Source organism: Pezoporus flaviventris, unplaced genomic scaffold (genome assembly GCF_033815535.1).
Source record: "Pezoporus flaviventris isolate CSIRO_AGI_PZ_B2104156 unplaced genomic scaffold, CSIRO_AGI_Pfla_v1 ptg000009l, whole genome shotgun sequence".
Classification (NCBI taxonomy): Eukaryota; Metazoa; Chordata; class Aves; order Psittaciformes; family Psittacidae; genus Pezoporus; species Pezoporus flaviventris.
In genome coordinates this window covers 5,127,706-5,154,810 of record NW_026892557.1, presented here as the reverse complement: position 1 = coordinate 5,154,810, position 27,105 = coordinate 5,127,706, and the positions used below count along the sequence as shown (strand labels likewise).

The 27,105-nt window shown below is 43.9% G+C and overlaps 1 long non-coding RNA gene across 4 annotated transcripts in view; it reads left to right on the top strand.

The window, feature by feature from the left end:
• Positions 1-26,264, top strand: part of LOC133267796 (uncharacterized) — a 33,255-nt gene extending 6,991 nt beyond the window's left edge. The window contains exons 1-7 of one of the 4 annotated variants that reach the window (XR_009742852.1): positions 8,593-8,640; positions 9,985-10,063; positions 11,130-11,318; positions 19,865-20,218; positions 22,560-22,782; positions 23,735-25,195; positions 26,177-26,264. This is a non-coding gene — a long non-coding RNA (uncharacterized LOC133267796). Of the gene's footprint in view, positions 1-8,592; positions 8,641-9,984; positions 10,064-11,129; positions 11,319-19,864; positions 20,219-22,559; positions 22,812-23,734; positions 25,196-26,176 lie in introns of those variants that run through there. The other 3 variants (XR_009742853.1, XR_009742855.1, XR_009742854.1) reach the window with 3 other exon arrangements.
• The last annotated feature ends 841 nt before the right edge of the window (positions 26,265-27,105 follow it).

Genomic DNA, 27,105 nt, shown 5'->3' with positions numbered 1-27,105 from the left:
CTAACAGCAGATTCCTGTGCTGAACCAGCACAGTCCTCCCCAGGAGCATGCTCCCACCTCCACTTGCTTCTGTCCCAGGACCTTTCTTCAGGGGATTGTCACTCGATCGTTGCAGATGTTAGTGCTCTCTGGGAAGGTTAAAACCTTGATTTCCAGTGCTAGAGAGTTGTTTTCTGTGATGAGCTTCTTCTATTGTTTTATAGTTGTCTAGCTTTGAAATGTGTTAAAATTCAAATATTGGTATTGCTAACTGGGCTGTTTTAACAAGATCTGAGGTTGCATAAATGGTCTCTGATATGGGCTGCTTCATTTTTGGTTCTATGGGCAAGCTGTAACACAAGAAGTGATGGGGTGGTTTTTAGTGAATTCAAAGTGAAACAGAAGAGCTCTTCCTTTCAGAGTTGTCTAATTCACGTGTGGGAATTTAGAATATTTTTCCATCCTAATTTCTGTCTTAATTTTTCATCTGCCATTAGTAGCATAACAGAGAGGGATACCACTCATTTCATCACTCTGCCTTACTAGAACATGATGCTTCAGAGTTTTGGGAGCACTATCTAGTCAGGGGCTGTGTAAGGCTGGTTTGACCTAGAGTATCAAAATTAGGCCAAGATTGCTTTACTAAAGCTGAGGTTTTCTTAAAGGACTGTATATGTAAGAAACACGAGTCAGCTCTTAAGTGATGTTTGTGCTTTTCTGTATATCTGTCAGTGCAGCTGGCGCTCAAGCCACTCTTAAGGATGTGATTTTTGGAAGTGCCAAGCAGTGAGATGCCCACATTGACTGCAGTGATACTCCTGCATGGCAGTCAGGCTGTGTGTTTAGAAACCTCACTGGAGTTTCTAGTAAGGAATGAGCCCTGTATGGGTTCTTGTCTTGACATTACTATAACAGCCTTTGCCAGTAGGTGGGGTTCCAATCCTGTTATAAAAACCTGGGAACCCTTGTCTATGAGTGCTCGCTCCTCCTGCACTTCCATCCACAAGCTGGCCACATCTGGAAATGTTTGATTTGATATAGTGTCGTTTTACATTGCAGAAATGAGCGTAAGCGGTTTTTTAACCCACCAAGTGAGAAATGTGATCTGGGTTTTACTACCGACCCTTTAAATAAAAACCAGATCGCTTATTAAACCATTATCTATCAAGGATATGGAGAGAGTTAGAAATATCCCAGGATCAGAACCAAAATTGAAATGGACACATTTCTGTCTACTGTCCGATCCCAACAGCAGGGTCCAGTCCTGCAGAAGTGCAGAGCTGAAATACCTCGCAGGAGGAGAAACAAATGCGGAGAGACAGGAGAAAGAAATAAGCTCATATCCTATCCTTTATCTGTGTTTGCTTTGAGCATTTCCATTCAAGTACAGAACATTGCTTATGGGGAATCATTGAAATGTGTAATCACGTGTTGCTTGTTGTTAAGATTTGGTAAGATCTTCTCTTATAAGCTTCTTGAGCAGCAGTGGATCTGGGAATGCCAACTGGATTCCTTGCAAGAGCCAGTGTGTCCACAACTGCAGGCAAAAGACAGTGAGAGGAGCAAATTCCTGGCTCACAAAACAGGATTCAGGAGCACCGTGCCCTTTTGTGTGAGTTTTGGATGTGCCCGTTTTTAACCCTGTGTGAGTTGCAGCTGATCCAGAGCTCTTTGGGTTCCAGTTTCAGTGATGTGCACTCACCAATGTACTGATTAACACTTTCACCCCTGTTGGATCCCATGCTGCTTCCTGACTGGTACAGGCACATCCTGCTGGCTTTGATAGAGCTGCTCACGTTAGCAAAACCAGACGGGTTTGACTTCCCCTGAATTATGACAGTTGGCATCTGAAATGAAACAAAGATCAGACCTGAGATGGATTTTTGCCATCATGTTGCATTTAAAAGCTCGTATTACTTTGGTTGTATTACACTGCATCACACTCGACCGAGTCAATGTGTCATAAAGCTGCCTAATGTAATTGTACCCTGCATAAATGCAACAAATGCCCCCGAAAAGTGATATTTCATGCTCGGTAGCTAACGCCTCGCAAAGATTAAATCCATGAGAAGTGGGTATGTCCAATTGTTCGTTTGGACCAGCAAATAATTCATTGCCCACATTATCTTTTGTGAAATGTCAGCCCATGCTGTAAATCTCTGAGGTCCTGCTTGAAATGCCAGTGCAGGGGTGCTTTTAAAGAGCAAATTTAATTTTAGGGCCAGTTCACACAGTGGTTTTCCCCATGAAGCAGAGCTGCCTGATTGCAAAGGCAAAATGCCTCCTTAAGAGTGTTTGCCTCCCTTTGTAAGTAGTGACTCTCAATGGGGGCAGCTTATTTATCTTGGAAACTCCCTCCCAGGCACTGGCCTCTCCATGAGAGCTTTCAGAAGAGAAACCTTGAGACACAACCCCTGGGGGTTGTGAACTGAGATCTCGGGAGCCCACTCTGCTCTCTTTTTGAGGTATCTGAGGGAAAAGGATAATTTTCTTCTCCTTGTGCCTCAGTTGCTTGTCTACAAAAGCAGAGACTGAATGCTGTGTTAGCAATGTGGAGTCTGACTTTCAGAACTAATTCCCACAAGCTGTGATGGAGGTGCAGCGTTAGGTTGTGGGTAACAAGCTGGGGAGGAGGAGAGAGAAGCTATGATTGCCAAGCTCAGGTTGTGTTGTGATTTTGACAGTGGACTAGCAATGATCTCAAGAAATTAGTTTCTCACTTTTGAAACTGGGGCAAATATAATCCAGGTGACACTTTACGTTTGAAAAGCTTTGTCCAGCCCATAGTTCCTCTTTCCTTTGTGGGAGTTTAACCTCAGATGGCCTTGCTGCCAGCCTCATGCCACAGCCACTGCTCATCTGTGCCCCTCACTGAGCAGATGAGAGCTGCCAGCTTGCACACCCTGCTCTCTCCGTGTGATGCTGATGCACATGAAGCATCACAAAGCTTGAGGAGGGTCCTGTGTGCAGCTGCTCCTAAAACCATCCAGTGGGACCACACGCGGAAGCTGCTGCACTAGCAGTGATGCCCATTTTAAGGTTTTCCAACAAAATGCCCAGTAAATCCCTAGGATTTCAGGATGTGTGAGGCCAGTGAGGAGGAAATCTGTTTGCCAGCATGTGCTCACTGTGACACGCAACCTTTCAGAGCACAAATTGACCTTTCTGGGCAGTGATAACTGAAATAACATTTCACCATATTGTAACATTAGAGACACTTCAGCAACTACTACAAGTGCTGTGAGCTTCCCCTTGCCAAGCAGAAGGGATGATCCTGGCCTCTCCTGTGCCGGATCCTTGATTGGCTGTCACCTTCCTGACATGCCCTGTTGCCTGCAGTGGATTGGCCAGGGGCAGATTTATATCCCCCTGTCACAGCCAATAGAAATAGAGTGTTTTCTGAGTCCCGGTTTAGTTACAGTGACAGGACCCTGATTGGGTGAAGCCTTGTGATTTATGGGGGTTTGCTGAAGAGTAACTGAGTTTTATCAGAACATAATGATGTGGTACTAATGCTCATTGCGGCAGCATGGCTGGCCAGCCCAGAAAGGTCAGCGTTTGACCTTGGCTGCGTTGTAAGTAGATCTGGTTGTGTTGCACGCTGGGTTACCCACTCACAGCAAACAAACCCCCAAATCACAGCTTTATTTGCTGAGCCTCTAACCAGCTCCCTCATACCCCCATCCCAAGGAGTTAATCTTGCAGGGGTGGGGGGAGCATTTCAGGTTCCTGACAGTGCTGCTGTTCTTGCTCCTTCCATGTGGTTGGTTTCTGAGTGAGGGTGCCATCACTTTCCAGAAAGAGCATCAGCTTCCCTCTTCCATCCTTCAGTTAGAAAAAGGAGGAGTGGGAGAAGGAGGTATCTTGACGAAAAAGGTGGAATCGAGGACATCCACTGCAGGAAAAACCATGATTTGGTCATCAGGTAAAAACCAGTTGTTGGACATATGTAGTTAATCTCAGGATGTGCTTTTCAAGTGCCTCTAGGGACCAGGTTAGTTCAGAAAGGAAAATGCAGACAGGTAATTACTACCATTTAATTGCTGCTTTTAATAATGGGCCTGATCCAAAGCATTCAGCCAGTAGAAAGTGCACATCTCTGTGCTGGCCTTGTTGTTATGGCATCATTCAAACCTATGGTTTGTTGTTGGGAATGTCAAGAAGTTACATTCATTGCAAATAAAGCAGGATTTATTTTCTGCATTAGTTAATAGCACTTCCGTTCCTCAGTCAGCATTCAGACTTGAGGGTACAAATCTCAAGTAGAGCAGCAAAACTCTTAGTAACACTTTAACAGGGTTTATTACATTTGTCTGCCTGAATAAACATCAGGATCCTCAAGCACTTTCTTTTCTGAAGATTAACAAGCAACCCCATGGCCTGACAGTTCGATTTCAGTGTGTTACAGGTGTCTTTCTCCTCAAGTTCCTTTACAGATCCCAACCTGTATCTTTTATTAGGTAGCACAAGGGACATGGACCCCAGAGTGTACACCTGTATTGGTGAGTTACTAAGCTTGTGGGCTACGCTGTATTTCTACAGCTGGTTTGTAAGCCATTTGCAGTCAAGTAGGTTCAAAAGATTCTAAGTGCACATAAATCTCTGTGTCACCAATATGCACTAGTATGAATTTGCAAGATATCTACACAACAGAAATACTGTTTCATAGTAATTTTAGGCATCATTTTTACATCACAGACAGGAAAACATCACACATCTTTACTGTGAGCATCACTTTGGAAGAAATTATATTGTAATTCATGTACATTTTATAGCTATTGTATGTTTTAGACCTGTTATTTAATGCTTGCTAAACCTCAGTTCCTGTCTGTGTGTGGAACTTGTTTGCTCTTTGTCTCTGCTTATACTTTACATTCAGTTTCTGACATCTCTCTCGTGTTCCTTGCCTTGCCCAGGTAATGAGCTCTTTCACATTTGGTGCCAATTAGAGACATTCCATGCTACTGATTACAGTTACAAACACTGATTCTCAGAAACATGTGAAATGTGTGGACCAGCTTCTGATCAATTCATTCCAAAGGAGAAGCAGCACCAGTAACTTCAGCTGAGTCACTCCTGATTTATAGATCTGATTCATACACTATAAAAGAGCCTGGCTGTATCTGTTATCCTGGTACAATTCTGTTTGCTTTGGGGGACTTATTACACTGTAGAGTGCTGCTTGCGTAGGGTTGACTCTGAGCTTATGAACTAAATGCAGAATTGAATATGCTCTTGATAAAGCCTCTTTGGGTTGGGTTTGGACCTTGGGATTCTATAGGTTACATTCCCACTTGGAGCAATCCTAGGCAAGCTGCTAAGCCTCTTCTGCTCTAAGCCTATCTATTCCATTTATACAGTGCATCTAATGTTCTTTTTTACAAAACCCATAGGTACTGCTCAAGAATTCTGATTTTTGAAGCAATCTGAATGCCTCTGTTAGAATTTTTCTCATTTTGAACAATCTTTTTATGCCTGTATTGAAAATCTTAACAGGCTGTTTGTGGAAAGTTTCCATTTCCATATGGAAAATGACTGAAGGGTATGTGCAAAATTAAGACTTGCCTGTTGAAACATTAACAGATTTGTCACACTGTTAGTCTCGGAGCTAATCCATGCAAAGTTGAGAAGAAAGCAATGCATGGATTTGGAAGCTTCTCGCTGTGTGAAGGGCTGCTCAGAATGCTGAGCAGGGATGTTCCTAAGGCCTCCTGAACTGTCTGAGATGATTTTGCAGCTCAACAGCCACCTGGTAGGGAAATTTGCTGCAGCTACATAAAAGACAACTGTTGAAGAGCACGTACTTTAACTCCTACGTTTAACCTGTGGGGGTATCTGGCCTTTAAGTCTGTAACTCTTCATCCCTTCACAGATAAATGGAGTACCAGAATGTGCCACTGGTGCCAGGGTCCCAGGAAAAAGAGTGCAAAGAGCTCTTGCTGGGTCTGGAAACCTGAGAAAGGGACACAGTTGAAATAATGCACGTGCACTCGGGTGTTTGATGCCCTGCTGTCCCTACCATCCCCATGGGCATGGTCAAACAAGTCCTGATGACATGATTGGACTGAAATGTTGTCCAGATTCTGGTGTGTCTTTATCCCAACTGAATGTAAGGGAGACCCCAAAGCAATGCATGTTTCATCTGCTGTGTAAATGTGTAAGAGACCTGGTGCTTCCTAGTACCTTGTTCAACAGTGATTGGCCTGGAAAATAGAGCAGTAATCAGGGGAGAGCAGATCTTCTGCCCACCTTGGACTGGCTCCAATATTGTACCTGAATATGCCTCTGTTTGAATCAAAATGGGAGAAGATGCAAAGCAACAAATAAATGCACTTTCCCTGTTCATACGCTGGACTTGTGAGAAGTGTCTGGTGTTGTCTGGAATTGGCTGTATCTTAGAGCATGAGCTCCATCCCTGGTGTGCCGTTCTCCTTAACTGCATTCAAGTAAGCAGAGGGAGCTCCAGGGGCAGATCTGCTCCATAGGTACCCTTAGCCACCCGCTGCCCAAGTCACTAGCAAAGAGTTCAGGCTTGCCATGGTAGATGTTGTAGGCAATCCAGTAGAGTAAGTGGCACTGTCTGGTGAGGTTATTATAGGGAGAAGAGTAGGAAAAGGGTGCGTTTTGCTGCATGTCCCGCAGCAGCTGTATCCCATGCTGAAGCTGTGCTTTGATCTGGGGGTATTCGGTTTTAATTTGTTTTGTTAGCTTTTATCCCCAAATCATTGTTCCTGGACACGGGGTTCATGCACACACCGTGGTTTGTATCTGAAGCGCGAGGCAAAGGCTGAACTTACAGGCTGCAGGAGGCTGTTGTTTTTCTTTTGTTTTGTAGTGTGAGTTTTGGGGTTTTTTGTTGTTGCTGTTGCGCTCCAGTTCTGATCCTATCTGCTAATATCATAGCTTGGCTTCACTCCCTCAGAGTTTGATGTCCCAACTTTTCCTTGTTAGCACCGGGAAATCATAAGCTTATAGTGAGTGATAGCCAGTGGGTCTGGGATTGATTACAAACAAAAATCCCAGATAAGATCATAAATTTAACCCATCCCTGTGATGTGATCGTATCAGGATTCAAGTAAGTCTAAAAGTTGTTTCCGATTTTCAGCCACTTCATCTGGTTTCCATACATCCCAGCTGGGAGTGAAGTACTCTTGCGGTGGACTGTAATCCATGCCAGCCTGCCGTGGAAGAAGCCCTTGTTTCTGTTGTTATTGTATTATAGGAATGGATACAAATGCTTTAGGCAAGATGGATGTTTCAAGGAGGATCAGCTCCAACACTGCTGAGGGAAAACTGACTTGATAATAAGGAAACAGGGCTGCTTTCCCACCGAGCTGCCATACCTCCCAATCCCTTCCTGAACTTTTGCTGCATTTGAACAAATTCAGAATGGTGTTTTAACACGAGAGATTAAACCAGTGCTTTGATTAATAAGAGCAACTGAACCAAACCAGACGTGGCCATTCTTAGCAAAACCAAACACTGATGCTTAATGCCTGCTTCTCCACTGCAGGAAGGAGATATTTGTGCTCAGATTGCCATCCTTCTGGAGCTGCTGCTTATCTGTTTTTATATGCGTCCTCCATCTGAGCTGCCTGCTTTCGCTGCTGTAAATGACTGCTGGGATCCAGGTCCTCTGCCTGAAAGCAGATTGAGCTTTACACCTTCCACAGTGCCGAAGCCGATGCGCTCCCATCCATCCCCTCGCCCCGTGGTACCAGGTGATTTAATGTTACTGTTTCTTTAACGGCCTCATCGCTGCTCTGGCTACACAGTAGTTGTCTCCTGTGTGACTGTGCCTGGGAAAATCTATTACTGGAGTGCCATTAATCTGAGGCTGCCGCCTCTGGCACTTTCTGACTCTTCTATTTAATGGGCCTGTGCTTCCGGAGCTCTGGAGACATGCTGTTTTCCTCTCTTGATCAGCTTTGTTTAATTATCAAAATATTTGATGCAGAAAATTGACATTAGTTGTGAAGGTTTCTGCCTTCCTCCTCCTTACAGCCTCTCTCCCTGCTTCGTAGTGACATTGAGATCTTCTGCATGTGCCACCTTCACCTTAAAATAGAAAATTGCTTGAACAATCATTTGCTTGTCCAGGCACAAGCTGCGTTAGCAAGCTACAGGTAGAGCTGCTGTAGCCCCTCTGTGGTAGCTTGATGGTGTGCCTCACCCAAGCATAAAGAGAAAAGAGGCCATGGCGCAGGTAGTCCTGCTGGACCTTTGTCTCCTTCCTGCAGATGTAAGGGTGCAGCCAGGCAGCACTTCTGGAAAGCTCAGAAGAGGGCACCCCCATGAATTCCTGTGCCTGTCTTCAGGGTGAGCTCATCAGTAAGTGAAGGCTCAGCAAGGCTCAAAATCATGGAAGTCCCTTAGGAGCCAAGATTTCCCCTCTGGCTTCCTGCTCCTATCTTCAAAGCAGGAAGCTTTAGGTGTGGCAGGTGTTTCAATTGCCCTAGTGCATTTTGCTTACCCAGTGACCACATGCATCATTCCAGGACTAGGGATGGGCTCACACAAAATCAATATTTATAGCTAAAATGAAGATCATGGGGCAATATGGTAACCATGTACCACTATCTCCACAGGTAGGGAAGACAAAGTCCTGAGGATGTCCTCACATTAACAGAAAGAAAGAAATGGTGAAAAGAAAAGTCCAAGGTAAATGATTGCCATCACTGGAAGCCCTTAGCTGCTGGAGCAGCTGTCCAATGGGAGTGATAGGTTCTGTGTGCCTGAAATCTTTAAATTGAGGATGCCATTTTGGAAAATGTACTTTTCCCAAGCACAGCTTCCCAGGTTTAGGGCAGGGTGAAGAGGGAAGTGTGCCGGGGCTCTGTTACTCTGGTCAGGCCAGAGGAGCTGGTGGGGTCTTTGTGGCATTTGAGTCTTTGCTTCTGCCACGGTCTTCTTAGCGCTGCCTTGTTACAGGGGAAAGGAGCTTTAAAGAGGTCCTAAATTAGTGTCCCTCTTTTCACAAGCCACGTCTCTCATTTCTGCTGCCTCTCTGTAAAATGCAATGAGCAATGAAATGTGAATTACTGAGATCCGAGGCTACGGCAGACAAAGCAGGAGAGCTCTTTATGTAACACCAAAGCACACGAGTACCGTTGTTACATTCTTTCTTCATATGTATGTCTGTTTGCTCCACTGGACTTTGTTCCTTACTGCTAACATTACTGCTCTCTCTTTCTCCATTACACATGCTGTACTTTCTTCACAAGGCACACACAGGCTGTAAGGAAGGTGAGTAAAGTACAGATGGGGCCCATAAAAGTTACCCAGCTCACTATTGCAGTGACTCTCAACAAGTAAATTACATTCCAGCAATAATTATCCTCTTTTTCCAGCAAAACCTTACATGCTATTGCCACTCTTACACCGGGATTAACTGCTGTTTGGTGTTTATATGGTTTGTTTGGGTCCCCGAGGTATATAAATATGTCCAATTTCACTTATTAATTCATAATAAAAGAATTATATTTCCTAATTAATTTGCATTAGAAGGCTATCAGAGGAGCTGGAATTATTGAACAAAGCATTGTACGGTGAAAAAACCAACAACTTTGGACAGTTGTCTTTCCTCTGTGTGTGTAAGAAATACATTGAGGAGCCTGAGGAGACGTGTAGGCAAAGGTGCTTCTCAGAAATGTCCCTCTGCTCTGAGCATATACCTGTCCAATGGGCTGCTTTTGTCCAGCATTGGCTTTTGTCTGTATTTTTCCTGCATGTGCCCTGTGGATGATACAGAGTTAGGGCTAATGTAGTTAGTGCTCAGGTTTGATAGCAAGTCTTCATTTGAGCCCCATACTTCCTTAAATAAAGGGGCAGATTGTTTCACAAAAAGCCTGACCAGTTAGCTAGCTAGTCCATGGCTGTATAATAATATCAAAGAAGAAACTAGAGTTATGGATTCTCTCCCCCCTCCCCGCCCCATTTGCAAGGTTTAATCTTGTGTGGTTTAAATTCTTCCCTTTCTTCTCCCCTGTGCTGCCTTTGTTATAGGAATATTTATGGTGAAGTCTGTGAAGTTACCTGTGTATCGTTCTGGATTAATCCATTCAAGCAGCTATGGATCACTCAGGTAAATAATGAGCGTGCTGCAAGAGAGAATCAAATTCAGACTCTCCTTGTGAATATCCACTGTTAAAAGATCAGTTACAAGCCTTCATGCTGCCTGTGACTCAGAAATGCAAAGCTGGTCTGGTAATAGGTGTTCATTGCATCACAGATTTGGGCATAAGGAAAATTAATAGCTCTAGCTTCATTTATACTGCAAATGAAAATAATCATAAAGATACAAACCACCAAGGTGCAAAATGAGTTTTCCAATTCATAAGCACAAGCCACCATGAGTTAAAACCTCTTGGTTTCTTCCCATAGTGCCTCAGGCGATAGTTTTCATATATATTTCTCCATGGTCAGAAGTCAGAGCAGACCACTGCTATCTAAGACCTTGACTTTTTTCCCTGACAGTTACAATTATTACAGCCCGGGGGACTCATTTTCTCAGTCTGGCCACCCGCTGACCTAGCCTGCAACCAGAATACACTTTAAACCAAACAAACAGCAGCTCGGCTCCCTTCTCTGCACTCCTCCTCCCCCAGCTCGGGAATATTTTTACACCGTGCCCCTTACAAGAGGATATTAGCCACTATTGCTGAAGGCACAATCACATTATCAGCACCATTCTCTCTCCCTTTTTCCCTCTCCTCCCCCCAAAGATAAATTTTTTATGTTGCTATTTTCTTCTCTTTTGTATTTGGCATTCGATATTTACGTGATAAACTGCAGAGCTGCTACTAAATGGGCCCTGATACAACTTAATAAATACATAACAGCATCCAGACTGCACTGCATTACTGTGCTGTGTCCTGGGCTGCTAAGGATCCTTGGAGATAATGTCTGCTAAATAAAAGTTATGCCTTAGTACAGGAAAAATAGATATGTATTTATTCCAGAATAATTAATGAAACGTGCTGGCTGATGATCCTGCCTCTCCCCGTTTGTCTTCTGAAGCGCACCCATGCTCTGCATTTCTCTCTCATACCCACAGCCTTGCTGTGTCGGAGCACCTCTACTTCTTTAGATGAATATGTAAGGAATATGCAACCAACGTTTTCTCTGCTGTTGTCTGCTGTTTTAGCCAGGGAAGGTCCACAGGCAAAACCTTCACATCTGCAGGCTGAACTTTCAGAAAGAAGCCTGTGTTTTGGTGCCCTGCTGAACTGAGGCAGGATTCAGTAAGAGCACAGCGAGATGCAAACACAGGGGCTGGGCCTCACTGAAGAGAGATGAAAGGATACAGCAAAAAGTTACAGATAGAAGCTGCAATGGAGGTAACTTATTTCCATTTGAAGTGCATAAATGTTATTCTCATTGTTTAGCACTTGCGAAATTTTTTGCCAGATTTTTAGCATCTTTAATATTTTTATTTTTCAGCAGAAAAGAAAGCAATTTACCCCGGGTAATTGCTAATCCTGCAGTGTATGAAATATTCCTCCTACATGCCCCAAGAATTGCCCAACATTTAGTGAGGCTTCCCAGCTGTGCTTGAGTGATGGGAACCATCATGCTGTGACCTGGAGTTGGTCCTGTTTGGACCCAGGTTTAAAAGCTGTTCATGAAGGGCAGTTTATGGGGTGTAGGTACCCAAGCATTTCCCTAGACACAGCCAAGGCTGGAATGCCTTTCTGTGGGACTAGCATTTCCTCACTTAATTCCTGATATTAAGACTACTTGGAGTCTGAAAAATTAAGATGGAAATAACCTAGGAGAATTGTACATCTGTGATTCACGTTAGGTATCATTAGTTCCTACACTACACATACTGGTGTTTTGTTATCTTTCCAGGAGGAAGGGAGAAATTATTCCAGACTTTGTATCAGCTGCAGAACAACGTTAAACAAAGCACTTCAACAATCTCTAAAATGTCTGTTTTTGAGATGAGCTGGTTTGCCTGTGATAACATAGCGGCAGAGGATGTATGCATGCATGAACACCCATGGACACCTGTGGAGGTATATTCAGGAATCATGCCTCTAATCTTCACTCTGCTTTCCCTTGCCAGAATGGCAGGTTTTTCTTTACCAGAGTCTTTTCCAACTGTGTTCTAATTGCTGAAACCGTCAGCATAAAGTACCATCAACCAAAATGAAGTGAGGCAGACTCACACAAGCTGCAGAACTTTGCAACACAAAGCCACTTTACAAAGAGTTTAGCTCTATAGAAACCACAGTGAATGCTAGGAGGAATCCCAGAAAACTTTGCATGATGCTTCAAAATGCACCACAGGGATCCCGGGCTTGTTACCTCCTGACACCATCTTTCTGTAAAGGAAAAAGCACAGAGCGCTCCGTGGAGCGATTACCCTGGGGTCCTGTGCATTCAGCACTAATATTGCAAACTTTCAGGTCTCACAAAGGAGACAACAAGGACCTTTGATTGCCCCTGTTGAAGCTCCTGGTAAGGAGCAGGTCACTTCCCTCCAACCCCTCTGCACCTCCATGTGTGGATATTTTCATGCCTGCTTGACAGGTGACTATTTTAGCAGACAGGGTTGTCAGTGCTGCTGGGGGTTATCTGGATTTAGCTGTAGGCAGGAACTGAACCACAATGAGCATTAAAAAAGCTCACTGTTCTTCGTTTGTTTAGAGACAAGCCATCTCAAACTTGTTTGAAGCCTTTTTTATTGAATTCACACTCTTGTGCCAAGCACTGAAAGATTTACTTTGGCTATTGCTGTAAGATGGAAAGCATATGAATGCATGGCTGTCTGCCAGCTATGGGTGAGCAGTGAAAGGTCTGCTACAATGGACGGTTACATGGAACAAATGTGAATGCAGTGGGCAGACGTGACTAAAGAAAGGCTTTGGCATTCAAAGAGCTGCTTGAGGTTTATCCAGTGACTGAAGTAGGGTCAAGAGATAATGCATCTAACCTGCAAAGCTTTTAACTGGGCAGCAGCTGAAAAGTAGTAAGCTACAGGTATACACACATCCTCTGAATAACAGCCTCTCGTCTCCCCTTGCAGGCTCCAGCTCTTCCACGGGCTCCATCTGCAAAGGCGAAGACCCAGTTGGCCATACCCAGTGCAAGGTACCCCAATTGCTGCTGGATATTTCTTGCAGATGTTGCCATAATTTTGTTGTGGTACAGTTTGACATATGACTCCCTGCTGCATCCGAAAGGGCACATTATCTCAATTAATGTTTCACAGCAAACATGGCACTGATAGTATTCATGGGACTAAAGACTATTACCATTTGCATGGTGACTAGCACAAGAATTATGACTATGTGTGTTTTCTGCAGCAAAATTTGCCCTCAGGCTCCCTTTTTTTTTTTTCTTTTTGGCTTGTGACAATGTTCCCTTTTTCTTCCTCCTTCTGTTTTGATTTCTACTTAAAGTTTTATGGCTCTGTCCCCTCCAGGGTGCTATTATCTTGTATGCTAATAGGGCTATGCATATTCTATTAGCGTTGTCAGTGTGAGATAAGAGGCACATTCTGTAAGGAGCACTCAGGGGGTAATAATCACAGCAAGGGGTCTCAATGTTAGTACATTATCAGTCATCTTCACATTTCAGTGGAGCCTGTTTATGCACCTCTTCAGCTGCGCAACTCAGACACTGGAAATTGCTGAATGTTTACGGAAACTGTTGTAGAGGAACATAATGGGATTTGAGATTGACTTGATAAAGGAGCCCTCTCCCTTGTTGCTTCCAGATACGAGATGTTTGTAACTGTATGCAATAAGTAGGATAATATGTTATATGGCAGTTAGCAGCTAAAATCGGACTCAGATCTGTATTTCAAGCAATAGAGCAGCTATCTAGGAAAGGATTTTGGAAGGGTGCACACCAGCAGTGCTTCCTCAGAGGTTTCTCTGCCTCACTTTTTACAGGGTGACACATAAATGCACACACCTGGTTCACATCAGGAGGAAGGCTGACAATTTTTACACCCTTTAGTCTTGAACTTGAATGATTAGAAGTAAGTAGGCCCATAGAAAGAAAATTGGTGACAGCATGTGAAGGGCAAATGAGTAACTATTTGCAACACTCTTTGTTAGCTAAATAACATTCCTTGGTTGCAGCAACGGGCAATGGTGTGTGAAATAGGTGTCATGCGAATGCTCAGCTGTTGATGATGCCGTGGGCTGCTGAGGCAGAGGGGGTTCTGTTGCTGGGCACAACTGTTGTTTCTCCCACTTCACTTGTGTTGCCATTAAGTTTCCTGGGGTGGTAATGCTGCAGGCTGACAGTGCAGCCATCCTGAGGCAGGCATCAGTACACCTACTGGCAAGAGCTCATCTAGGAGAAGGTTCTTTCTCCTCCTCAACTGTGGCACTTCTGGAACTGGTAACCAGCAAGTCTATAATTTACAAAACAATTTGGAGAAATTTGGTCTCCTTTTCTACTTTTCTGACATCACAGTTTGAGGGACCCTTTCACAGTGTTAGATTTTTCAGTGGCACTTGTAGGAGAAGAGGTAAAGCACAGTGCTAGCTCTTTGTATGATCTGTTAGAAATATGTGTACATAAATGGCATTTTAATAGAGTTGCTGTATATTTCTCAGCAATTTAGTTACTCTTCTCCAGCAGTAGTAGCATATTTATGTGCTGTTTGACACCTGGGTTATAATGGGACTCAATGTTATCATTCAGTTGAGCAAAGTATGGAAGGAAAAACAGGGGATTTTGTGCATTTCTTAGGAAGGTGGAATCTGTGATTAGGCCTTTGTAGTAAAGTTCTGTGCCTAATTTTGCGGCCTATGGGAAAAGAACCTAATAGGGGATGGCAAAAAATACAGATATGAGGAGCTAATCCCATCTTTAGAATGAACAAACAATTTTTGGAGACAGATAGAAAACTTCCACTGTTCCTACAGCAGAACTCCCTTTCTACAAAGAGAAAACTAAACGCTGCCATGGGCAAAGCCTTTAGGAGAGCCTTAAAGTGTCGCTCAGTAGAAACAGATAAATTCCTAAATGCATAGGTGCCTCCTTAGATGATCTAAACTTAATTCCTGGGCAGTGGCAGCTCTGTGCCTGCTGCAGGCAAGCAGTCGCAACAGCAAGGGCTATGTTTTGGATCACTTCTGTAGTACTTAAGATTACACATGGATACAAACACTCCTTACTTTAAAAATATTTGTCCTTGACATTTCCAGACACATGGCTCACACCAAATGTATGCAGCTCCATCTCCTGAGGGTCTTGAGATTAAAACCCCTGCTTTCTCACCTTGTGATCTGGCATTAATAGCTGATAGAAAAATCACATACATGACTGACATCTTCCTAGAAATGTGAGACTGTGGAATTAATGAATGCCATGCAGGAAAGCAGGGGTCAGTTTGGAAATAGGATTTCTGTTGCCAGCCATCCAGTCATGAACTGGACAATCTGCCGTTCATTTCTTTGCTTTAGCATTGAGGAAAATTGGTCTGGAGAATAAGGCAGGCAGGAAATAAGCAGCTCTGTTTCTTTGGCCACTGGAGGTTGATGGACTTTTATAACTTGTGGAAATCAGGCTGACTTGTGTTATACAGAAGAGCTGTTAACGCATTCTTTATGACTTCTGGGTTCTTTTATCCTGCTGTAATCTGCAGGATAAATCTGCAGATCCAGAGGCTGGGGTGGCCTGAAGGACTGTGGTCAGACACTGTGGTGAGGTCAGTGGTGCTGCGGTGTTGGACACTTGAGCTTCCAGCCTCTGGATGCTGAATGGAGCGTCAGGGGAAGGGTGTCTGAGCTCTGTTTGTGGGGTATGGGTATCTCCAGCCCAGAAGTTCTTCAGCTGGTTGAGACAGCTGGAGAGAATGGGCCATGGAACACTGGTCTGTGTGATTTGAAAACTGCTTTCAGAAGGGCAGTACAGGAGATGGACCTTATCCTGATGTTGAGAGAGCTCCCATCGCCGCAGCAGCAGGACAGCATTTTGTTTAGGGAAGATGGATTTCCTTTTCCCTTTCACATCTTCCCATTCTTCTGTTTCCTGTCTTTTTTCAAGAGCAAATGAAAAAGTAAAACAAAAAAGAGGATAGATACAGAGTGAGCTGGAAAAGAAAGTATTTGCAAGGAAAAGCTTCCCACTTTTTTTCTGCTAAAGAAAAGGAATATTTGAACAAAAGTACAAAAATGCTGCAAACATTTCATTCAAGAATGACAAGCCATTCCTCATTGTTCTGTCAAGGTAGCTCCCACTCCCTCAGCTCTGCTGCAGTCATTATTGTTGCTTCTGGGTGCACACTGCTTATTTTGGCTTCCGCAGTGAAAATGCAGAACTCCTGAGCCTGTCAAGTAAGGCAGAAAACAAATGCAAAAAGGGGAGGAATGTCACATCTTCTTTTGCTGCTCTTCATAGATCTCACAGAAAAAAACCTGTGCCCTGGTCCCTTTCTGCATCCACATTATCCATCTGCACCGAATGGCATCCATCGAAGCAAGGGTTAAACCTGGCCTCCATCTAACTGGACTCCTCACTCTAGGTGTGTTTGAAGGAAGGCTTAATTTCATCAAGAGTAGGTTGTGTTCAGCTAAAGCAATCACTGTAAATAGACTTTCTTTTTAAAGGGCCATAATAACTGCATTTGTAAGAACTAAAGGGATAAAACTGGTCGGAGACCTGAAGCTGTATCCATCGAGTGTTTTCTGCCAGTTCATTACTGCTTCAAAGCAACTTCTGGAAAAATAAATCCCAAAGCATCCTGTTTACCTCAGTCTGTGGGATCTATAGGTGATATATGAGAAAAGCACTGTGCTACCAGCACACTGCAGACAGCCTCATCCGGTTGGGATTGTCAAACTCCTCACAGAGACTGCACAGGTAATAACCAGGGGCCCAAACCCACCCGCCCCCAAGAGCTGGGCAGCAGTCCTGATGCTGGAAGACACGACAGGACCCACATTCCCTTACATGTCTGAGAGCCATCCCATTTCCATCAGTGAGCACATGAACATTGCACGGGGAGAAATGTGGAAGCAATTACTTTAAGAGCCGTCTTTTGGGCAATTCCCAAAGAGACATCAGACCCTGTATTTATGAAGCCTATTGCATCGGGCCCTAATGAAGCAATTAAGCAAAGGGTCCTCTGTGTTTGATCTAAATGTGGTAATTTTTACAAAAACATCGCCGAGTGATAGATACCCATAACTCAGGGTCCTTAATTGTACTTAATTTGTTTGGAATACGAATGTGCATTTAATTAAGCCAGGGCTTTGCCCACATGTTTAAAGAAGGGCTGTCAAGGAAAATTAAGACCCAGTTTGTTTTCAAAGTTACTGGTTTTTATCAGGGCAGGACAGCGATCTTCGAACAGAAGGTTACAGATAATTAGGCAGAGACCTCAAGCCAAAAAAAAAAGGCAGAGACACTGTACAGCTGAGAAAGCAGGAAGAAAAACTCCTTGATGAAGAAACATAAGAATGGCTGTTCACATAGTCAAGTCATGCATGGCTAGGATTTGGTAAATGTGACCTCTTGCTTGAAATGTGTTTTGTGTTCCTCAACTCCAGCATCGCCGATGGAGACTGGCCGTGCCTGATGGCAGAAGCAGCTGCTCCAGGACCACTGAACACGGAGAACTGATGGCATCTCCATCAACCAGCAGTAACATGCAAAGGGCAAAAAGCATTTTCCTTGTTTGCCTGGATTTACTCAAGCTAAAGCATTGGCTCTGCAAGCTGGGTTTGAAAGTGTCTCTTTCCCCAGCACAGAAGTACAGTAGGTGCTTGTCATCCTCTCAGGAAGAATCTTGGTCTGATGTTAGGAGTGTATTCCAGGATGAGCAGTGCCTTTGACTTGCTGGTGCTGTTACGGAAAGCAGCACAGTGCACTTTTGCACACACAGAAATATTTCATACAGAAGTGACACACAGGGAGGGAAGCATGGAAACAAAAATCTTGAGACAACTGTGGGTTTAAACCTATTTTTCATTCTTCTATAGTGAAAAAATAGAGTGCAGTCAAAAATTAATAATGCTTCAACACACATGAAGAAAAGGCAGATTTTTATACTGAAAAATTAGTGTCTCAGCACGATATCAAACAAAGTCCATGTGTGGACACTGTAACCTCCACTCTCTGAGACTCTTCAAGAATCACATGCTGGTTATCAGTTTCTCAACACTGTCATTTTTAATCTCATGGTGAGGCATTTATGTCAAGAGATCCTTACTGTGGAAAATAGTTGCCGTGGTGTTACCTTGCAGCCTAAATAGGTTATGTGGCCAACAAAGCAAGCTGTGCACACATCGTCAGTGAGTGCTCAACTGTCACAGGGAGAGCAACTCCTCTGCAGAAAGGTGCTGCATCTGTAACCGAGCTGAAAATTGATCCCAGATTCCCTACACTTGGGGAATATGGATCTGAATTGTGAAAATCATATTTTCTGGAGTGTTTTGATGGGCTACTGTGCTGCTGACAGCTGCAGTGGCTCCAGTTGTGGGTCACGACAGGTGTGGAGAATCAGGAGATGTTTAAACAAGTAACTAACTCCCTGCTCTTATGTCCTGTGTGTGGATATGCCTCTACCTGCTTTGCAGCTCACAGAAGCTGGCACCTTGCTCTGAGATGGTACCTGGCCTCCTCTGCTTGGGTGGCTCCATTTAAAACTTGGCAGAATATCCAGAACAGCGTCAGCCCTAATTTAGTATAAATTAGTCAGCTTAAAATAAACAGAATAAAACGAAATAAATGCTGTGGTATGAGAGCTCTCTTGGCTGGATGGCTGCCTGCTCCCATTGACCCATGCGTGCTGTCGCTAGGACCTTAGGAGCAGTGTACTGCACAGAAGGACCACGCGAGCCTTCACCACGATGCTCCTGGCTCTCAGTGTTACAGGCATGTGAAAGTTTGGAGTCTCCAGAGTAAGATGCAGAAGAGGAAGGATGCTGTGGGAGAGCACACGGGTGCTAAGTGTTAACAAGGAGACAAAACAAAGGCAGGGAGATGCTGAACTTAGGCTGATCCCGGGGTGCATCACACATCCAAAGCCCTGAGGAGGAGGTCTCTCTCTTTTGCTGTATCTGCTAAGCGCATTGAACGAGTTTGCACAGGCAGACCCAGGTCACAGTTCTTCCCTGGTAAAGGAGTGTGTCAGCTGCTTCACCTCTTAACTGGAGTTTGCAATTTTTGTGGCAATAACAGAGAATTTGAAAGGACATCAGAGGTGGATTTATGGGGCTCCTGGGAAATCAACTGCTTCCTGTTCCAACAGCTTCTTCATCATGACTTGCTTTCTCAGTCACTGAATGATGTTCTGTTCGTCTTGGTGGGCAGTGATTACTGTTAAATGCAGAGCTGGATTGAACCTTGATTTGTGGAATAACCTTTTTTGTTTCTTCAGCAAGTCCAAGACAGTAAACTTTGGGCAGAGGTCTACTGACCAAGTGGGTAATTGTGTTCCAATGCATTCTGTGAATAATGCAGATAAAAACCCTTCAGTGAATAATTCATTTTGCCTCCACTCATTTTGAATTAGCCTATTCATGTATGTATCCTTTCCAGTCTGCCAGTCTCTGTGTATGCATATATTTACATAGCAGTGTTGTAATTCACAGGTACTTAGATATCAAAGCAATATAGTTACTACTCCTGCGTACGTTCCTGACTAGTCTGTGTGACTGCATGTATATAAGTAAGCATCGTATAGTGTACCATAACATTTGATTTGATTTGAAGATGAAGCATGACACGTATTTGCTGCTGTAATGGCTACCGAGGGTTAATATTAAAAAACTTGTAAATGAGGGCAATTTATGGCTATAAATAACAGAACAAGTATTTTGGCCTGTTCAGTGTTCAGATCCAAGTTTTCTGAAGTGATATATATTGCCAAAGATTAAATTATATACTCACAGCTTTACCTTTACCTTGGCAGTGACTTCTGGATCCTGGGTCAAGCAAAGCCTATGAACAGCGGGAAGCACTTGCCTTTGGGATTGTGAGCCCTGAGGGGTATTGACAGCACTGGAATTGCCTGAGCATCATTGATAACGTGCCTGCAGGTCGAGAACATTTGCAACAGGTTCATCTGAAAAGCAGAGGGAAAGAGTGTTTCCTGATGGGATCAGGTTTGTCAGAGAAGTTCTGAGGAGCACCTGAAATTTGCATGGGTATCTGATATCATAGCCGATGGCATTGGTGCAGACTGAAGAGTGTCCAAAGCAGAAGAAGGGAGTACAGTCCCTTGGACTGGAGGTATCCAGATTAAAACATCCAGGTTTGCACCCGGGTAGCTCTGGTCTGGCTCTGAAATGTGTGTCATTCACATTTAAAAACTTCTGCTAAGTGTTGGTGCTTGATATATATGCTGTGGAGGCCAAGGCGCTGTGTGACAGCCAGAGGAACTGACTGAATGGCCAAGGGTTTAATGGAAAATCCCCTGGGAATCTGTTCACTGTGAGTTCTTCTGCCTTGCACAGCCAACAAGTTGTGATCATGCAGCTCCATCAGGGCTGGCAGGGCAGATGGGTTATCTTAGACTGCTGGGGAGTTCCTGCTCTGCAGAGAGCACAGACACTTGATTTGACTCCGTTTCAGTTTCCAGTCCATTACAAGTGACAGAGCTGATACAGAGCCTGTCTGTCAGCATTGTCCCTGGAGGGGCGAATCTTCTTCTCTTCCTTACTCATACCAGAACTGTCTGCTCATGCTTTTTCATATCCTGCTGAGCACCAGGTGAGGAGGAACTCCACTGGGAGCTGGATCGCAGCTTCCCAGCCCTGCCAGTCCTTGTCCCACACACCCCTCCTGGCACTTCACAGGGAATGGCAGCTGTAGAGCAAACTTCTTCCCAAGTGGGGATGTCAGTGCTTAAAATAAATCACTGCCTATCATTCCCTGAGTGGGTCAGAAGAGGACGTGTAAGCCTGTGAACAGCTGGAACCCACTGCTTGGGAAAGAAATGCCACAGCAGAGAGCATTGCTCTGGATCCATCATCCATGGAGAGAAAACTTAGGAGGCAAAAGTCTTGACAGCTGTGGCCAGTTGTGCACTATCGTCTGCAGTCACATCCTGGGCATATAGAGCTCCTTCCACTTCCAGAAAATGCATACCCATAAACCACCCTCTCAGTGGGAACCGCTATTCCCATTTTGCAGCAGAGAAGGGAAAGGGTAGATCTGAATTTGTCTGCATTCAGTGAGTACCTTGCAGGCTCTTCCAAGGGGATGTGAGTGGCAAAGTCTGTTCCTTGTCTGTGGCCAGCAGGGATCCTGCAGAACATGGAGGCCTTGATCTGAACAGCTATAACTGCAATAGCAGATCTAGATTTCATTGCTGATGGAGAAATATGCTGTTCACTGGTCTGAGCCTCACCTTTTCCTTTCTAATTTGAGGTGACCTTCTGTACTTTTGCCAGAGTCCCAGTGTTACTTTCCAGTGTCCATTTATGAGGACTAATGACAAGATGAACATACATACATATATATATATATATACACATATGTGTGTATATATATATATTTGTTTATGTGTTCTCCTGTATCACACTGGAGTGAGCTTCCTTTTCTCTGTCTCCACAATACCTTCTTTTTAACTTATTTCAGTTTTAACTGGATTTATTACAGGTGTGTGTCTGATGTGCCAAAAATTATTTGTTCTAGGGTTAATCCCTAACCCCCAGCAATACCACTGGGAAAGCTGTGTGGCAGACTTGAAATAGTTACTACTTAGAGCAAGCAGTCTTTTCAAGTCATAGAGATCTTTATTTGTAATTCACAGATTGGGGAAACTGGAGCAACAATTTCTCCAGTATAATACATTACCCTGCTCTAGTTCTGTCTGACAGACCTGTGCTAATTACTCCGTGTGGTTTTGATAGAGAGCCAAGAATGGCTTGTAGAAAAATGTATATCACTAAAACTTAGGTCCCCAAAGTCAAAAGTAAAATAAACAGTGAGAGATCATTATCTGAAGCAGACCCTTACTTGCTGTGTACAGAAAAAAAGTCATTCCCATGTTTTGTGTTCCTTTTTCCATTAGATCCGAGGAGTATTTCTGTCTGTATTTGGAAATCCCATGAGTTTGCCCAGGGAGGGCAGACAGTGCATTTATTCTGCTCTATCCTCCTTTTCTTCTCTGGAAGGCTGTAGCTGGCTCTGGTGTGGACTGTTTGTGTGGCCTTCAGCAAGTGACTTAACCTTCCTGTGCATCAGTTTACTCATTTGTAAAGGGAGTTTTATAATAATAGACAGCCCTTGGGAGCTTGTCCAGATTTCAGTAATTGATGTTGGTAAAGCAGAGGGTGAGCCTCACATTAAAGGTGCTAAATAAAGGCAATATATTAATATTTCTTCCTCCACCTCCTTACAGAAAGAGCAAAGCCAGAGCCTGGGAAGTGTTGGATTTGAAGCTGGGAGTTGATGTTGCAGTGCTCAACTTGTATTTTCATTTCCGTGGTCCCAATTCAGCAGAGCTCTTAAATCCATTCTTAATATTGGAAAGACCCATTATTTTCCACAGGTAAGGCTCCCAGTCTGAAAAGCTTTTTGATTTGGGCCCTGTGAGAGCGGTGATAGAAGGATCCACTGTGGGTGTCTGTATCCATGTGTGTTTATCCTTTTGCATTTAGGATTTCAACAAGAGCATCACTGCTGCAAGAATATAACCAGGAAGTCTCATATGGCTTGCAAAATTCATCTGGGATGCAAATCAATAAATGTAACAGGAGAGAAACTACAAGCTGTGCATTTCCATGGAGGCTGAGGTTTTGTGGGATGGATGGATAGACGCTGCTGAGCATGACCTAATGCCGCAGGAGGAAAAAAGCAACCACAGACCTCAGCATCTAAACAGTATGAATATTGAACCAGAGGTCCTTTGAGTAATTGTCCTTTCTTCACTCCAGGGGTGAAAAGGGTACATTAGACATTCACTAGCAGCAAATGGCACCTGACATCTCTTTAAGGGAAAGTCAGCTTGGAATTTTTTTAATGGCGAAGCATAAATCTTTTAAATTATAAATCAATAAATAGTTAATTCAATAATAGGAATCTTTTAAATATTTAATGAGTCATATGCAGAATGGCTCTATAACTGGATGTTGATGGAACTGTGTCAAAGGAATTTGAATCAAACTTTTCTAAACTCCCCATATTAAAATAGTTATTGATTCAAACATAAACTATGAGGACTGTTGCAAAAGTGAGGGGGGTGCAGGGCTTTAGCATGCATGCATTCTCATCTGAGAAAATGTGGAACTAGCAGCTTATGTTTAATGATGTATTCTTGAGCTTTTCAGGTTGTATTAATGTTCCCACTACAAAAATGAGTAAGCCGCTATGCAGACAAGGTTTTGTGTATGCATATTCATTAAAATCCTGCTTTAATGGCAGCTGTGCTCTTAAATAAAGGCTGTGGCAGCCTGCCTCTCATTAAAGGGTTCTGCTAACCAGCACTGACATTGATATCCTGAGCTATCTCCATGTGAAGCAGCCCAGAAGTTTAGATTTATTTACCAGGGTTTGCAAGTGAATGGCAGTGGGAGTTGTTTCTGTATACGCTAGAAATGAATTTGTTCCTTTATCATTTCCTCCGAGGTGATCTGCAGTCAATGTTCCCTCATTAACTATGTGCTGCTGTAAGTCAACACTCCTCTTAATTCTCCTAAATTGGAGGCATTTTATGTTAATCCTCAGACCACATTCAGTGCAATGTTATTCCGTAGCAGATGTGGCATCTTCAAGTTTTGTACAGCCTAACCTTTGCTTTCAAAATCATTACCAAGCTCTCTTGATCTCTTTTCAGGTAAAATGGTGGAAAAGATGTGTTGAGAACAGGATGTAGGAGTTGCTTTGGGGGGGGGAAATTCAGCAAAACAGGCAAAGAAGGCACAAAGAGGGAGAAGAAAGGAAGAGGTGGGCTGGCAGATGAACTGAGATTGGGTTTCGCAGTGCTGCTGAATGAGTAGCAGGTTCGCTCTGGGTATGTGTTACCTGCCACATATTCCATGCCATGTATTTCGGAAAGAGGTCTTGGTATCTGAGGAACAAAAAAGGCTTTAATGCAAGGCTCGTTCACCATTTCAAGCAAAAATAATGAACGTCCCCACACTCCTTTACCAAAGATAGCAATGAAGGGATTTGATGTTGCCTCCTGAAATAACAAAATGTGGTCAGAAACTCCTTACCATTACAGCTTATCGTACCCATTGTACAGATGCTAAAGCTGTTTGCACTCTGAGGAGGCAAAGCCTGACTGCTCAGAATTTGCAGAATTTTTGTAGTCAAAACCAGCCAAAACCCAGGTTCGGCATCACCTGAAGCAGGACCCATGGCTTGCTCTGTGTGTGCCTCTGTAATCAGTTGTAGTTGGTTCAATACTTGTAGCGGATTAGAGTTTCATTTGTATTCTGCACACCTCTTCCTTCCCTCGCTGTGTGTATATATATCTCCAGAAAAGCTGCCTGCATATCCTTGTTTTTTTTTTCTCCCCGGGATGACAGATACTGTAACAATGACAGTAGATTAATATCTCCTTAATCAGCCAAATGAACATGACATACAAGGGTGACAGTTCAATTTGCTGCTAACAGATTGTGCCTATCAGAGCCCTTCCATTCCAACTGATGTTTATTTCTGGAAGAGATCATACGGGTCTGGGAGGACCTCAGCTTCCCACCAGCTCATAGGCACCCATTAAATACATCAAGTACCACGAAGGTGTTACTCACCCGCCTGTCAGGACACTAGCTGCTTGGGAAATGAAATGAGCCTTGACACATGCAATGGAGAAACACTCTCACTGAGCTGGGCGAGGTGGCAGCATGTATTATTGACTACACGCTGCTGCAGGTCCCTCTCCTTATTGCTGCTTGGGTTTTGTGTGCTTGTGGACTGCTTGGCGCTGAAACATGGATCAGAGGCTGAGTCTGTCTCCTGGGGAGATACATAAAGAAATGAAATGGGGAGGAAGTGCAGGAGGGGTGGTGGTTTGGGTAGAAATGATAGGTTAAATCTCAGTCCCAGAACTGGCTGTGCTTTGAGCTTGTTTGCAGGTGGGATTTCAGGAGGATCTAGTTTCTAATTCTGAAATTCAATCTGCAGGGTCTAATTCAAATCTCTCTTTTCCTGCTTCCTGCGGTACTTCAAATGAAGTAACTCCAGATACTGTACAAAGGGATGGCAAGTCCTTCCAAAGGGCAGCCTCTGCTCCTCCCTAGGCTCAGCTAGACTCCATTCTGTGCAGGCTTGGAACAGAACACCTAAGGTGGGTACCCTCAGCACTTAGAGGTCTGATGCTGCAGCCCTTGCTGCTCCTGTAACTGAACAGGAGAATTTTCATTAGGTGGATGAACCCCACTGGTTTATTTTCATCTGCCTGCTTTTGTTGTGAGACACCCTTACTTACCAGGCCCTTTGCACATACAGGAGACTGCTTCATTCTGCAGTCCCACCCAAATAGATCACACTTGCAGACCTCCCCATACCCCATCCACAGACTCATGGCATCACTCTCTGGTTTTCCTATGGAAATCTTTTGCACAGCTCCCAGCATTTTGCTTCACATGAGACAAGAGAGGTGTTTATTTTTTCAGGATAAGATGCAAGTAGTTTCAGTGGAAAGGTTTCCAAGGCAAAACTGACAATCTGTTACCAAAACAATGGCATTAAGATATCCATATGATTGTAATTATGAAGCTAAATCCTTCCAAAGGAGGGTTCTGTCATTCCCTGTACTTGTTACAGCTGCTGTCATACAAATGCGTTCATTATTTTTATCATTTTTTTCCTTCTTATTACAGGTTTTGTCATAAGAATAACTCATCAAGGTTTTATGACCAATAAATTCTCTAAATTACAGTCCAAGGATGCATTACTTTAATTTTTTCCTCTATATTCTGTTTTTAATTGCCAGGCTATTTCCCACTTGCCTTTCTTAATGACTTGTTAGGCTTAAGGGAAAAGAACAGAATTTAGTCCACCTAAGATCTTGCATCATGTTTTGGACACCTCTCAACTGAAGTGATGCATTAGGGGGAGGAAAAATGTGACTTGTGTCTTGAGAGAAGACTTCAGATTTCAGGTATTAAGGGTACTCAAAAGAAAATACAGATTCTTCAGAAAGCCCCAGATGAGGTGGTGTTTACTAAAGTGGTTTGAGCAATTACTTCCAATAAGAAACACTTTCAATATGTATGTGATTTTTGTAAGATACAGATATCTGAATAATCTTTCTCTGTGTAAATAGGTCTCCTGGGATCGTGTCAGAGTTCTGGAGGTTGAATTTAGACGTGTCCTTAGAAACCTTGTGACATCAGGACTGAAGAGAATAAGAGGTGATGGTTTTGGTTACAAGTTTCTTCTGTGAGCCGCTTGCATTGCTGCCTGGTGCCTGAGAGTGTGGTGTGAGTGAGTGGGCATGGGGGCAGACAGGCAGCCACATGTACAGGGCTTCTGCTGGGCCCCTGCTCTGCAGTAAAAGCAAACTAGCCATTTTGAGTGTGCTAGAACCCATGGCCCACTCCAGCGCTGCTACTTGCTATCAGAAGGGGGCTCTGGGGTACCTACGAGGGTACCTGTGTAAGAAAATGGGCCCATAAAAGTGCCTTTTCAGATACCCCAGCAAGATTACCCCGTCCCTGGCAGCACTCAAGACCAGCTGGGACACAGGGGCTTGGAGCAAGCTGCTCTAGTGGAAGGTGTCCCTGCCCATGGCAGGGGTTGGGACTGGGTGAGCTTTAAGGTCCCTTCCAACCCAAACCAGTTTGGGATTCTGTGATTTGCTATGGTTCTGTGATTTGGCTGTGCTGGGCGTTCTGCAGGCACAAAGTCTGTCTGTCGGGTCATGGCAAGGGCCCTTCTTGTGCTGCATGTGGGCTCCTCGATGGAGGGGCTCAGCTGAGAGGTTATCAGCCCTGGTGGTGTGTGTTGTTCAGAAATGTTTTCTGAAGAGCTAAAGAGCAAGTTAAAAGCTGTTAACTTCATGCTAACAAAAGCAGGAAAAGGAGTTTGACCCTTGTGCCTACCCCATAGATCTCTCTAGAGGGAGGCAGAGAGCCATTTCTCCAGGAAGATTCCCTAGTTTATGTGTGCCGCACAATCAGCAGCAACAAAAAAGCGCTCTTTGTCAAGTGTGTTTCAGGTGGCAGTGCAGGTTATGCTAGTGGCAAAGTCCTT